Raw genomic sequence first — 14,437 nt, 5'->3', positions numbered from 1 at the left:
GGCGTGCACCGCTTCCAAGAGACGGGTGGCTCATGTCTCCTGGGTGTTGCTTCTAGCCGTACCAAAACACTCGGATGGAGCCTTTTGTGCCACTTAGAAGTTGTGCAAAAGGCTCCTGCCTCTTTCCTTCCCCCTTTTCTTCAAATGGGAAACGGAGGGGGCACTCATGCGGATGTAACTGTGGTGACAATGGCATCACTGCAATTCGTTCCGGGTCAGGGATGGGGGGTGTCCTGGCAAAGACAGAGGTGGCCCTGGGCGGTGAAAAGCCCAGGACCATCTCTGTCTGGATCGCATGATTTTTGGTCAGAAAATGAAAATCAACTACTAATAATGTATGTCACTAGGACTCTGGAGAAAACTCCCACCTGTCTTTTGAACTGACGAGGATTAAATTGATAGCTAGTAATGCTGTGAATAATCTTGGACTGAGGAATCCCTGCCCTGCCCATGTGAAGTCCTTCAAACACTCTATTGTGATAGATCATTCTGGATATCATTTCCTCTATTGGCAAACTCAAGTGGTTGAGTTGCATCAGCTTGGATGCAAAACAGGGCCACCCAAAAATTATGGTAATGCCATACTTGGGGGACTTTCTAGGGGCATTTGTCTCCTTGTCCTAGGCTAAGCCACGGCAGCTGCTATGAGTCAGCTCGGACCTGCACCAGCGATATTGCTGGCGCAAATTCAATTGACAGCAACTGTTACCCTGCACATGCCCAATCTCGTCTGATCTTGGAAGCTAAGCAGGGTCAGGCCTGGTTAGTACTTGGATGGGAGACCGCCTGGGAATACCGGGTGCTGTAGGCTTATACCATAGTCTTTCAAGACTGAAGGTTGCCAACCAAATTCGCATTGACCCAGGCAGGTGGGTCAGGTCTGAGAAGGTTTGGATATGGTGCGCTCTGTCACCTCTGAATCCACCCCCTCCCAGGCTCAATCTACCCACCCCCTGCCCCATATCCTCCCCATTCCACCCAGTGCCCTGTTCCACTCCCCTGTGTTGAGCTTACCTGCTCCGGTGGACCTCCTGATATCCACCAACCTTCCTTCCAGTCCGCTGGACTCTTGCGCTACCACAAAGCCCTTTATGTCTGCTTTGCGGCAGCCTGTGGCAGTGAAACACATGTTCAGCTGGTGCTGGTTATAGGATTAGGCCAAAAATGTCTGTCCCTATTTGAGTGCTTTCGTGCAATTCCTTGCTTTATTGAAAGGCAGCTTCTAATGATGAATTGTTGGAGAGAATGCTTCATTCTGGCTGTTATTAATGTCTAGGTATTTGTTGTACCCTGCATTAATTTTCCTGTGGTGTGGCATGATAAATTTGAGGCAGTAGTTTCAGCACAGAATTGTAATTTTAAATGTTGTGTACACATTCACATCTCCAAATCTCTGGCAAATCAAAGTAAGCCAATTTTTCTTTTTGTAGACTTTCTCGTTTGCCTTCTTGAATCAAGGGGTGATTAGACAAATAATTTAAATGAAACCTTCCTGAAGGAACTTCAAAGAGTGCCTGAACAAGCACAGTAAAGCAGCTTAGGTGCGCCTCTGATGTATACCTGTGGACAACCAACCAAGCTATATCAGCTGTGCTCTACATCACTCCACGCATATCTGCTCAACAGGGGTTAAATACATGGATTGGGGGTATGTACAGACACAGGAACAGTGTTGCTGGCATAGAGTTCTCTATTAGTTTTATAGATGGTTAACTGAAATGGGCAGCAATTGTTGTATTGCTTGTTGGGATTTGAGCTCAGGTCTCCATTGCCCGTGTTCAACAGGTTATCCAGTCAGTTGCATTGATGTCTGCATGTTCGCCATGGAAAAAGTTCTCAAAGGTGTGCATGCGTGAAAGGAGAGACATGGTCTTTTGACTCTATCCCAGCTCCTGGTCCCTATGCCTATGGGAGAAACTAACACTCATTTGTAGCATCTATTCCATAGACCAAGTCAGTGAAAACACTTGGACTGAAGTCAAATTGGGTCTCATGACATCTTTTATGCAACAAAAAACTTAATGTTTCATAGAATGCCCATTGGATATAACCCTCACTTGTGATCTTTCTGTTTCCACATTAGCATCTACATTTTTGTGCTTTCGGTGATTGCATAGTGTGGGGGACGCTTGCTCACCTCTAGCATGGTGAGGAGAAGGCACTTCTCTCACATCCAGTGTTTACGCCTGTTTCATTGTGGCAGTGTGAGACTTCCCCCTCTGAATGCAGCATTTTACATGCTCATTCTTAGCTGCTGATAATTGATTGTGGGGCCATTTACGCTTTCCTGGTGTAACTTTAGCCCAAAGAACAAATAACTTCTTGATTTTTAAAGAGGTGCAGGACAGGCTATTGCAGAGTAAATGAATACATCATACAGAAGGTGGAGTCACGTATTGCAGGGGTGGCGATGTGCTGGCATCATAAGAAGAATGGCCTGCATTACATCTGTGAAATGTTGTCTTTCTCCAGCGCATTGTTAACAGATTCATCTGGATCAGCTATGCTCATTCCCAGAATGTGGAAAGTGAATATATTTAGTCCTTTATTTACACATTTGCCTTTCCTTCCATGTTGTTCCATCCTGTCCCTTAATGCAATTGGCTGCTCTTTTGGCAGTTAGAAGCACATGGGATCTTAATATATTGTCCTCAGTGCACCTTTGTGGTGTCTCTTCTCCATTATTCCTGTGAAGGTGCCTTCCCTTCTTTCTTTCCTTAGCTTTAAGGTATGCAGACAAAATAATTTTCGTCTTCCTATCAGAATAAGGGCATAATCTCGACACATAAGAACATAAGAACATAAGAACATAAGAACAGCCCCACTGGATCAGGCCATAGGCCCATCTAGTCCAGCTTCCTGTATCTCACAGCGGCCCACCAAATGCCCCAGGGAGCACACCAGGTAACAAGAGACCTCATCCTGGTGCTCTCCCCTACATCTGGCATTCTGACTTAACCCATTCCTAAAATCAGGAGGTTGCGCATACACATCATGGCTTGTACCCCATAATGGATTTTTCCTCCAGAAACTCGTCCAATCCCCTTTTAAAGGCGTCTAGGCTAGACGCCAGCACCACATCCTGTGGCAAGGAGTTCCACAGACCGACCACGCGCTGAGTAAAGAAATATTTTCTTTTGTCTGTCCTAACCCGCCCAACACTCAATTTTAGTGGATGTCCCCTGGTTCTGGTATTATGTGAGAGTGTAAAGAGCATCTCCCTATCCACTCTGTCCATCCCCTGCATAATTTTGTATGTCTCAATCATGTCCCCCCTCAAGCGTCTCTTTTCTAGGCTGAAGAGGCCCAAACGCCGTAGCCTTTCCTCATAAGGAAGGTGCCCCAGCCCCGTAATCATCTTAGTCGCTCTCTTTTGCACCTTTTCCATTTCCACTATGTCTTTTTTGAGATGTGGCGACCAGAACTGGACACAATACTCCAGGTGTGGCCTTACCATCGATTTGTACAACGGCATTATAATACTAACCGTTTTGTTCTCAATACCCTTCCTAATGATCCCAAGCATAGAATTGGCCTTCTTCACTGCCGCCGCACATTGGGTCGACACTTTCATCGACCTGTCCACCACCACCCCAAGATCTCTCTCCTGATCTGTCACAGACAGCTCAGAACCCATCAGCCTATATCTAAAGTTTTGATTTTTTGCCCCAATGTGCATGACTTTACACTTACTGACATTGAAGTGCATCTGCCATTTTGCTGCCCATTCTGCCAGTCTGGAGAGATCCTTCTGGAGCTCCTCACAATCACTTTTGGTCTTTACCACTCGGAAAAGTTTGGTGTCATCTGCAAACTTAGCCACTTCACTGCTCAACCCTGTCTCCAGGTCATTTATGAAGAGGTTGAAAAGCACCGGTCCCAGGACAGATCCTTGGGGCACACCGCTTTTCACCTCTCTCCATTGTGAAAATTGCCCATTGACACCCACTCTCTGCTTCCTGGCCTCCAACCAGTTCTCAATCCACGAGAGGACCTGTCCTCTAATTCCCTGACTGTGGAGTTTTTTCAGTAGCCTTTGGTGAGGGACCGTGTCAAACGCCTTCTGAAAGTCCAGATATATAATGTCCACGGGTTCTCCCGCATCCACATGCCTGTTGACCTTTTCAAAGAATTCTATAAGGTTCGTGAGGCAAGACTTACCCTTACAGAAGCCATGCTGACTCTCCCTCAGCAAGGCCTGTTCGTCTATGTGTTTTGAGATCCTATCTTTGATGAGGCATTCCACCATCTTACCCGGTATGGATGTTAGGCTGACCGGCCTATAGTTTCCCGGGTCCCCCCTCTTTCCCTTTTTAAAAATAGGCGTGACATTTGCTATCCTCCAATCTTCTGGCACTGTGGCCGTTTTGAGGGACAAGTTGCATACCTTAGTCAAGAGATCTGCAACTTCATTCTTCAATTCCTTAATAACCCTTGGGTGGATGCCATCAGGGCCCGGTGACTTATTGATCTTTAATTTATCAATGAGGTCTGAAACATCTTCTCTTTTAACCTCTATCTGACTTAACTCCTCGGTTAGGAGGGGCCGTTCGGGCAGCGGTATCTGCCCGAGGTCTTCTGCCGTGAAGACAGATGCAAAGAACTCATTTAATTTCTCTGCCATCTCTAAGTCTCCTTTTATCTCCCCTTTCCCTCCCTCACCATCCAGAGGGCCAACCGCTTCTCTGGCGGGTTTCCTGCTTCTAACATATTTGAAGAAGCTTTTATTATTCCCCTTAATGTTGCTGGCCATGCGTTCCTCATAGTCTCGCTTGGCCTCCCCTATCACCTTCTTACATTTCTTTTGCCACAGTTTATGTTCCTTTTTATTCTCTTCATTAGGGCAAGACTTCCATTTACGGAAGGAAGCTTCCTTGCCCTTCACAGCCTCTCTAACTTGGCTGGTTAGCCATGCGGGCACCCTCCTGGATTTAGTGGAACCCTTCTTTCTTTGCGGTATACACCTCTGCTGGGCCTCTATTACTGTTGTTTTAAGCAGCCTCCATGCATTCTGGAGAGACTGGACTCTTTTTACCCTCCCTTTCAACCTCCTTCTAACCAGCCTCCTCATTTGAGGGAAGTCCGCCCGTCGGAAGTCAAGGGTTTTTGTTAGAGATTTGCCTGGTATTCTTCCCCCAACGTGCACGTCAAAACGGATAGCAGCATGATCACTGTTCCCCAATGGCTCAGTAACGTTTACATCTCTAACCAGGTCCTGCGTACCGCACAAAATTAAATCCAGAGTCACCTGTCCTCTGGTGGGCTCCGTGACTAGCTGATCTAAGCCACAGTCATTCAACACGTCAAGAAATCCGGTTTCCTTATCGTGACCAGAACACAAATTGACCCAGTCAATATGAGGATAATTGAAGTCCCCCATGATTACAACCCTGTCCTTCCTTGTCACCTCCCTGATCTGTTTCCTCATTTCAAGGTCCCCATCAGATTTCTGGTCTGGAGGACGATAGCACGCCCCCAGTATTACATCGCTGCACAAGCCTGGTAATTTAACCCACAGAGATTCTACGGTGGAGTCGGACCCACCTTCAATCTCTACTTTGCTGGATTCTATCCCTTCCTTAACATAAAGGGCCACCCCACCTCCAACACGCCCCTGCCTGTCCCTCCTGTAGAGTTTATAGCCCGGGATTGCGGTATCCCACTGATTCTCCACATTCCACCAGGTTTCCGTTATGCCCACTATGTCAATATTTTCCCTTGTCACCAGACATTCCAGTTCTCCCACCTTTGCTCGTAGACTTCGGGCATTCGCATAAAAGCATTTATACACGGAATGCCCCAGGATGGGCTGCTTATTCGCTCCTTTGTCCCCGCATCCTCTCATTGGATGGACACTTGGATGGGCCAGTGCAACACTCATTGGACACTTGGATGGGCCAGTGCAAGTCCCTTGTGCCAACCCAGAGGTGCCGCGAAACTGCCGTAAAGCACTTCGTGCTATTGTTCTGGCCTCCCCCTTCCAGCATGGCTTAGGATTGGCTATAATTCACTATGAGAACTTTTGGATCTGTTGTGGAATTGTTGTCATTATCAGATTAATCAAGGAATCAGGAATTGATTCTGCTTTATATATTATTACATACCAGGGATGACTAAACCTGCTTAACATAAGAGCCACATATGATAAACTTCAGATGTTTGAGAACCGTAAGAGAGATGTTTGAAAGCTGCAATATTTACGAAGCATTTAAAATTCTTACATGTATTTAATCACTATGAACATTAAACTTATCCTTTAATCCATTAGATGCTCAGTTTGTATCTGGTGAATGTGTAAAGTGTGAGCATTTCTTGTTTACCTTTTATATTAATTATGATCCAAGCACAAGCCCAGCTAACATAGTTTCCAGAGCCATACATTATATGTCAAAGAGCTGTGTGTGGATAATGAGTCATGGTTTGGCCACCCTGTTATATACCAACAATGAAGGTTAACTTGAAAGCCAGTGACATACCGAAGATCACCCAATGAATATAATAGCTTAAGGTAGACTTGCCTTATCCATGCCCAAACCCAAACCCTGTACCCTAAACCATACTGGCTTTTCACACAAAACTGCATGGAAAACCAAGCTGACCATCATACTGTACAGTTGACTAGTTATAACAGTTGTTTCACTGCATCTCCAACTCTCCCAACTTAGGGAAACTGTTTTGAGGACAATGTGAGTTATGAGTTAGAGCTGGAGTAAAGCAGCAGCTATGCAGCTTGTCCAGAAGCACACAATGAAGTCAGGTTCTTTATACCTCTCTCTGACCATTTCATGCTGAAGAAATGCTGACCATTTCATCCTTTTTTTTTTGTCTATGATTTGTATTCTTGAATTGTTTATTATTTTTGTTCTAATCTATTCTGAACAGCGCAATTCAGGAGCTATTCCAACGGTTCTTAAACCGTGGGTCTGTGACACAATTTTTGGTGGTTTGTAAAACTGACAGGGCAGATTAGGCTAAATGAATCAAGGGTTAAACAAGCTGCTAAGTTGGGGGGGGGTCACTACTGCCCAATTTCCACTATAGCCCCACTCTTGGCATTTATAAATGAGGCAGCAGCCTCTAGGGTTTCTAAAAAGTTTGGGAACCAGTGGGATATTCTATTTATCGCTGGCGGAGAGAAAACTGTTGCTTTCAAATGTTTGGGTTGCATGGATTATGCTTCTATGTATGGCAAAATGGATCAGAGGACTGAGACATGGCCAGATGAAATGAAAAGCTCTCATTTGTCCAAAACAGGATCCTGGTCCTGTTCACATGAGTTATTTCATAACACTGTTCTAAATGTAGAGCACTGATAGATATCAATGCTAATTGCATTATAGATTCAGGTGAGGGGTGGGATTTTAAACATAACTTCTCCAATGATGATCTGTTGCGATTTTTGCATTCTTGTAATCAATCCGCAGTTGGGTTTGGCTAATGATTTACACGTACATCATTGCACTCTGTTTCACCCCAGTTTGCTCTGACACCAAGTTGTTACATTTATGGATTTCAAATTTATTGACATCTGACAACTGCACGGGCTCTCACCTGACCAACAGGAGCCTCTACTGCAAATGGGAATAATTGTGGAAGATTTCAACAGCCATGGGAACAGCAAAGACAGTCATTAAATCATATTGGAAAAACAATGCGCTCATACATTGCTAATAAATCTTCTAGTAGAACTCTGGACCACTGAGTGGGGATAATCAAAGGTGGGGGTGGGGAGAAGAGAGGCTTAGGGGCATCAATTAAAGTTAAAGAGAGCAACTCAAATCTGAGCCTGGTGGTATCTTTGCTCTTTGAGTCCAAAGACAGACGGGACATGGCAGGACAATTTTATTGGAGTGAAATCCCTACCAGATATGCATGGCTTGATTTATAAGCGCCATGAGCAGGGGAGTGTGCTCAGCCCCAGATTATTCCATACAATATGCATGTGGGAGGTAAAAGATACAGAAAACATATGGCAGATTCTTATTTTTTCCCAAGCTGTGCTTTTACACAAATTTTCACTATGCTAATTAATCGTGATGACTTTTTCCTTTTTTCTAAAGGCGAGAAATATGGGTTTGCAAACCTTTCACCCTAATCTTTTTTGGAATTTTGCGAGAGTTTATTTTAGTTCCTTTTATTTAGATACTGAAACCGCAGTTCCTGAAAGAATAAATGAGAATTTTTTTATTTTTTTTTAAAGCATGGGTCTCTTGGGTTGATATCAGGGTATTCATCCTTGCTAAAACAGGTATAAATCCTTCTGTGCAATCATCCCTAGAAGCAACATACTGAGAAAAAGGATGTTCTTTTCACAGTAGACACTGAAGTGCAAGAGGTACTTGATCTCATCAGTGGCCTTTGGTTTAAGGTGTTATACAAAGTTTCACCCTCCCCCCACTTTTTAGCATCTAGATCTGGATGGTCCAACACATGGTCTATGAGGCCCTTTTTGGCAGCACTTGAAGCACAGCCACCACCCACCACCTCCTCGTGCTTCCATGGCTTTTTGATCTCCCTACTGCGCCATTCCAGCAAAGAGAAGCAGAAACTTAAATGGCACAACAGGGAGATCAAAAAGCTTTGCTGTACCCACTGCCACCTCAGCTTGAGCCTGTGGAGTGACTTTGGTGACTCAGAACCCAGAACTGGCAGTGACAACATCACGTCACTGCCAATTACTTCCATGTCTGTGCACTCAGGGGTGACGAGTTTCGTGTCCCCCCCCAGCTCTTTAAAGTTGAACCGCCCTGATCTAGATGAAACTGTTGGGATAGATTATCTGAGGATTTGTCGCTGCTGTCACCGATGTGCTAATGACACCAAGTTGTACATCTCATAGTCTTCTCCAGATGAAGAAACTGAATATTCTGAATTAGTGTCTAGAGAACGTGAAAGTCTTGCTGAGACCAAACAAACTGAAATTAAACCCAAACGAGATGGAGGTTCTTCTGGTTAGGTGACCTGCAGATATGGTGACAGTGATGGTGGGTTGTCCTGTTCTTGATGGGGTTGCATTTCTCTTGGAGCACCAGGTCCACAGCTTGGGAGAACTGCTGATCCAGTTTTGTCCATAGATGTTCAGGTGACTTCTGTGGCCTGTAGTGAGTTTAACAATCTTCAGCTGATGCTCCATTCCTGTCTCAAGCAGACCTGCCCATGGTTGCCCATGCCTTACTTTACTTTGAGTTAGACGGCTGCCTCTGAAGAATGTTTGGAAACTCCAGCTAGTACAGAATGCAGCGGAAAGGGTTTTGACGGAGTTGAGGCTTTTTGATCATGCTATATGCCTCTGTTATTTTGCCTGCATGCATTGTCAGTGTGCTTTTAGACACTTCAAAGTGCTGCTTATTGCCTTTAAAACCCTAAACAGCTGAGGACCATCTTCTCCAATCACAATCTGTCCTTTCTGTAGATCCATTTAGGGAGGCTCTCTTGCAGGTTCCCCGTCTGTTTGAGGTCTGGTAAGTATGACCAGTGAGGGGGCTTTCTCAGTGGTGGCCTCTGAGTAATGGAACTCCTTTCCCCATGAACTGTGGTTGGTAGCCTCCTTGATTATATTCTCTTACCAAGTGAAGGGCTTTTGTTAGTCTTTTGCAGACTTTTAAAAACATATTTTTCCTTTTGGAATTAGTTTGGCAGTTCTCCCTTAGTTGTCCTTGATTTAGACTTTTTGTGTGTGTGTGTATAATTCTGGTTTCCTATTGTATTGTAAAAGATAAGAATTTTTTGGAAGTTGCCTTGAATTCTCATTGAGAAGGGTGGGATATCAATTTTTAAAGGTAAATGAAACAATCAATAAAAGACTGCAAGCATTTGGGAAATGCATCCTGAATTGCAGGTATAAAGATTAGCCAGCCTTAGCCAGAGTTCCAGGTAGTAGATCTGGATGCACATGCTGGTTCTACAAGCCATGACTAATTTAAATTTGGGAGAAAGAGTTAATTTAATAGAAACAGACCCAGAATAGCAATAGGGTGCTAACAAAATTACAAATGTATTGCAAGGTCAAGCTGCTTGAATACTCCAGAGCAGTGGTTCTCACACATTTAGCATTGGGACCTACTTTTTAGAATAAGAATCTCTTGGAACCCACTGGAAGTGATGTCATGACTGGAAGTGACATCATCAAGCAGGAAAATTTTTTATCAAACCTAGGATGCAGTCCTACCCACACTTATCCAGGAGTCAGTCCCATTGACTGTCATTGTTAAAAGAATATACATAGTAACCTGTTAAAAGTACAGAGCTGTCACATTTCCTGAAATGCAGTCACATACCATGGTAGCATCAAGTCTAGTATATTAAAAATAAAATATTGAAATGAATGGGGACCCACCTGAAATTGGCTCATGACCCACCTAGTGGGTCCTGACCCACAGTTTGAGAAACACTTCTCTAGAGCAAGAAACCATACCCCAAAATCCACAGATACCACCTGCAATTCATGCTCATTGGAAGGTACCGCTAAAAGTAATGAATGGAATTCAAAAGGAACTGAATAAGATGGAAAAACTGAAGGCAATTGTTGGAATGGAAGAAATGATATAGTGGTCAATCCAATATATTGCAGACAAGCCTGGCAGTGGCCAGATAAGAATATCATATATTTTGGGCTCAAAATATAAGAAGAAAGACATTCTGAGAGAACATTTGGAACTGCCTACATCCTATATAAAAATCTTCTTGTAGATACTTGTCTTGTGTGCTCCCTGAGGCATTGGTGGGCCATGGTGAGATACAGGAAGCTGGACTGGATGGACCTTTGGCCTGATCCAGCAGGGCTCTTCTTATATTCTTATGTTTTGAAACACGTTCCTGTTGTATATTCTAATATCCAGCAGAACTATGCTCAAACTATGGTCAAATATCCAGAAAACTATGCTCAAATAGAAAAAGAATGTTGACAGTGGGGGTTGGATACAGAAGATTCCATTAATTTACCTATGACAAACAGTGATTGTGGGAAGGGACGACTCACCACTGGAAACAATTTTCATTGAGCTTTAAGAACCTTCAAGTATCCAAGGAAGAACTATAGAAACAGAAACCTCAGGTGAGTGTTTTTGACCAAAGAAGTCGCCTTTCTGATGCTTGACTTTTGGCATACATTGAACAAAAAATGAGCACTGTATATTCTGAAGAAGTTGATTTTGTTGTGCACGTCAAGATGTCCCATCTGCCTATTTCAGAACTGAAGGAATTCCAAGCCGCTCCTGCAAATGGCAGAGTTTTGCAAATCCTAAAAATACTTTTGAATGGATGGCTAGACAGAAGAATTTCAGAAGATAGCCATGCTTATTAGAACTGTCGGAAAGGCTTAAGTACAGATGATGGATTCATTTTTAAAACTGATTGAGTCATAATACCAGCAGGATGAAATATTGAAGACATATACAACAGTGAATTGCAAACTAAGTTTTGTAAAAGAAAGGCTGGAGAAGTGACTTATTGACAGGCACGTGTGCCAAAATTAATACTTGGTACACTTTTACCAGATTGCTAACATTTAAAAATAAAAACAAAAGGCATTTAAACAGTATTAAGTACTCTTATGAATGTCAGCGGACTCTGTAATTCAAACCTCCTGTAGTTTTGTTGCCATGACTGAAAGGTGAAATTGAGCAGCCCAATCCTATGCCACGGCACTGCCGCAAGGCACAGCAGCACCAAAATGGCCGCAGCGGTGTCCTGTGGGGCCGGGGCAGCCACTGGAGTCTCCTTGGGGTAAGGAAACAAATGTTCCCTTACCCTGTGTTGAGCCCAGGTGGCCCCAATGGTTCTCCTTGGAGCTGCACCAGCTCTTGAGTTGGCGCATCACTAAGGAGGTTTATATTGGGCTCCTTGGCTCAGGAGGAGGCATAGGTTACTGCCCACCCCCCTGTCTGGCCTGATCCTCCCTGCCCAGTTCTGCTCCTCCCTGCCTTCCCCCCACCCTCCCCCTGCCCCAGTGCTGGTGGTGGGGCTGAAAGAACGTGGTAAGCCCAATCGGACCCTTAGTCCTCAGATGTCACACAACAGTAAAATAGTGGTATTTGAGAGGTATGTTTGATAATTGCTAGTTCTCCTGCAACCTAATAAATATAGGGAATATTTGCTTGAATAGGGAGATGCAGTGGTACTGATAACCAAAACGTACCGGGGTAGCGTCAGAAGGTCCCTAAATTGGGCATTGGCTGAGAGCCCAAAGCACTCAGAGGCCCACCTGATGAGGCCAACTCCTGAACATTCTATGCCAATGGCAGTGGTACACAGTGTGAATCAAAAGGTGAATGGGGGTGTCATGGGGGCCTTAAGCCAGGGCTGTGCCCCAGGGCCCCCCAACAATCTCTCACCAGCATCAAAAAGGTGCCTTGAATGGGTGAACAGAGGGAAGCAGTTCTGGGGAACACAAGCAAAGCTTTGAAACGGGGGGTAGCAGCCATTTGGAGATCAGGAAGAGATGCAGAGCCTTCAATAAAGTTTATTCTGGATTTCTTTCTCCCAAGGCATAATTTTGTACGGTTAGCAGCAGCAAATATTACTCTGCACTTTTGGAAACGTCAGTCTCCAAAATGTCAATGGTGTTTATCGTCATTCCTCAATAATCCGAGACAATGGTTGGGAAGGAGCATATATCACTTGGAAATCTCTGCCAATCCCTCCCCCCCTCAAGCATTGTCATAAAAAAGTATAAATTCACATTAATAATGAAGTGCATTTTCCACAGAAGCGGCTGTGTATTTCGGGGTGAGCAGCGAAGGCAGCAGTTGCTGTAGTTTCTTATTAAAGAACAGAGCAAATTCTCATAAATCTAGTCTAAGGCCAAGGAACATGCCTGGCCTGACAGTCTCTCTCTCTCTCTCTCTCTCTCTCTCTCTCTCTCTCTCTCTCTCTCTCTCTCTCTCTCTCACACACACACACACACACACACACACACACACACACACACACAATTAAACATTTACTGAAATGAAATATATGTGTATACTGCCAACCTATCTGAGATTTTTGTTGAATCGATTAACTCTCTGGCTTTAACATGATTAACTGATTGATCAGCTTATTTATTTATTTAATGCACTTGTACCCTGCCCTTCCCCCCAGACTGTGAGTGCCCTTGTCAATTAATCACATTTCAATACATATACATATAGCAGTCTCAAAGAAAGCAATTCTTCTGAGAGTCATCGGGAGTGAAACTATGTTGGCTGAAGAATAAAATAGCTTACAGTTCCAAGCTAGCGAAGAGCTTTAGATCTCAACCAGCAGGAAAAGTTGTCTTTAAGGATCTGTTTGTTATCATAGGGAGAGGGGAGCCCATGCATGGTTGTGTGAACTTCATGGAGTCAGGCTCCTCAAATCCTATCCTAGGGTTTTTGCTTGATACCAGGTCCAATAACTAATTTATTATTATTAACAGTATTTATATACCGCTTTTCAACTAAAAGTTCACAAAGAGGTTTACAGAGAAAAAATCAAATAACTTACAGAGAAAAATCAAATAATTGAATGGCTCCCTGTCCCAAAAGGGCTCACAATCTAAAAAGATGCAAATGAATACCAGCAGACAGCCACTAGAACAGACAGTGCTGGGGTGAGGTGGGCCAGTTACTCTCCCCCTGCTAAAAAAAGGAGCACCCACTTGAAAAAGTGCCTCTTACCCAATTAGCAGGTAACAACATATTTGTTGTGTATATGTGAAAAATGTTTTAAAAATTAACCCATTTCTGCCCAGCCCACAGGTGTACACATTTGATCCCTGTTACGTATACGAAACGTTGGGCAGAAATGGCTTAGGTAAGTGCAAAGAAATGCTTGCACTAATGGTTGGCAACCTTCAGTCTCGAAAGACTATGGTATAAGCCTACAGCACCTGGTATTCCCATGCGGTCTCCCATCCAAGTACTAACCAGGCCTGACCCTGCTTAGCTTCCAAGATCAGACAAGATCAGACGAGTATGATCAAAGCTGCAAGTGATTTGATGAATGGAGATGTGATTTTGGGTTTTTTTGCAGATTTTTGACAAAAATGAGAAGTGCAGAAACAACAACAACAACAACAACAGTATTTATATACCGCTTTTCAACAAAAAGTTCACAAAGCGGTTTACAGAGAAAATCAAATATCTAATGGCTCCCTGTCCCAAAAGGGCTCACAATCTAAAAAGATGCAAAAGAATACCAGCAGACAGCCACTAGAACAGACACTGCTGGGGTGAGGTGGGCCAGTTACTCTCCCCCTGCTAAATAAAAGAGGAGCACCCACTTGAAAAAGTGCCTCTTAACCAGTTAGCAGGGGTAACTTAACCAGTTAGCAGGGGTAAAACCAGTTAGCAGGGGAAAGCTGTGTTATTGGTTTTTATTCCAAGGGCACACTTTTATAAATTATAATCACTTTAAAATTGTACTAAGTAGATGATATAAGGTGGTATAGTGTCAGCAGATGCAGACACAGTCA

At 43.8% G+C, this 14,437-nt stretch overlaps 1 pseudogene; it reads left to right on the top strand.

The window, feature by feature from the left end:
* Positions 1-691: 691 nt before the first annotated feature.
* LOC136650190 (5S ribosomal RNA) lies at positions 692-811 on the top strand (annotated as a pseudogene).
* The last annotated feature ends 13,626 nt before the right edge of the window (positions 812-14,437 follow it).

Source organism: Tiliqua scincoides, chromosome 4 (genome assembly GCF_035046505.1).
Source record: "Tiliqua scincoides isolate rTilSci1 chromosome 4, rTilSci1.hap2, whole genome shotgun sequence".
NCBI classification, from domain to species: Eukaryota; Metazoa; Chordata; class Lepidosauria; order Squamata; family Scincidae; genus Tiliqua; species Tiliqua scincoides.
Note: the sequence above shows the minus strand (reverse complement) of the source record. Positions and strands in the feature narration are given on the sequence as shown.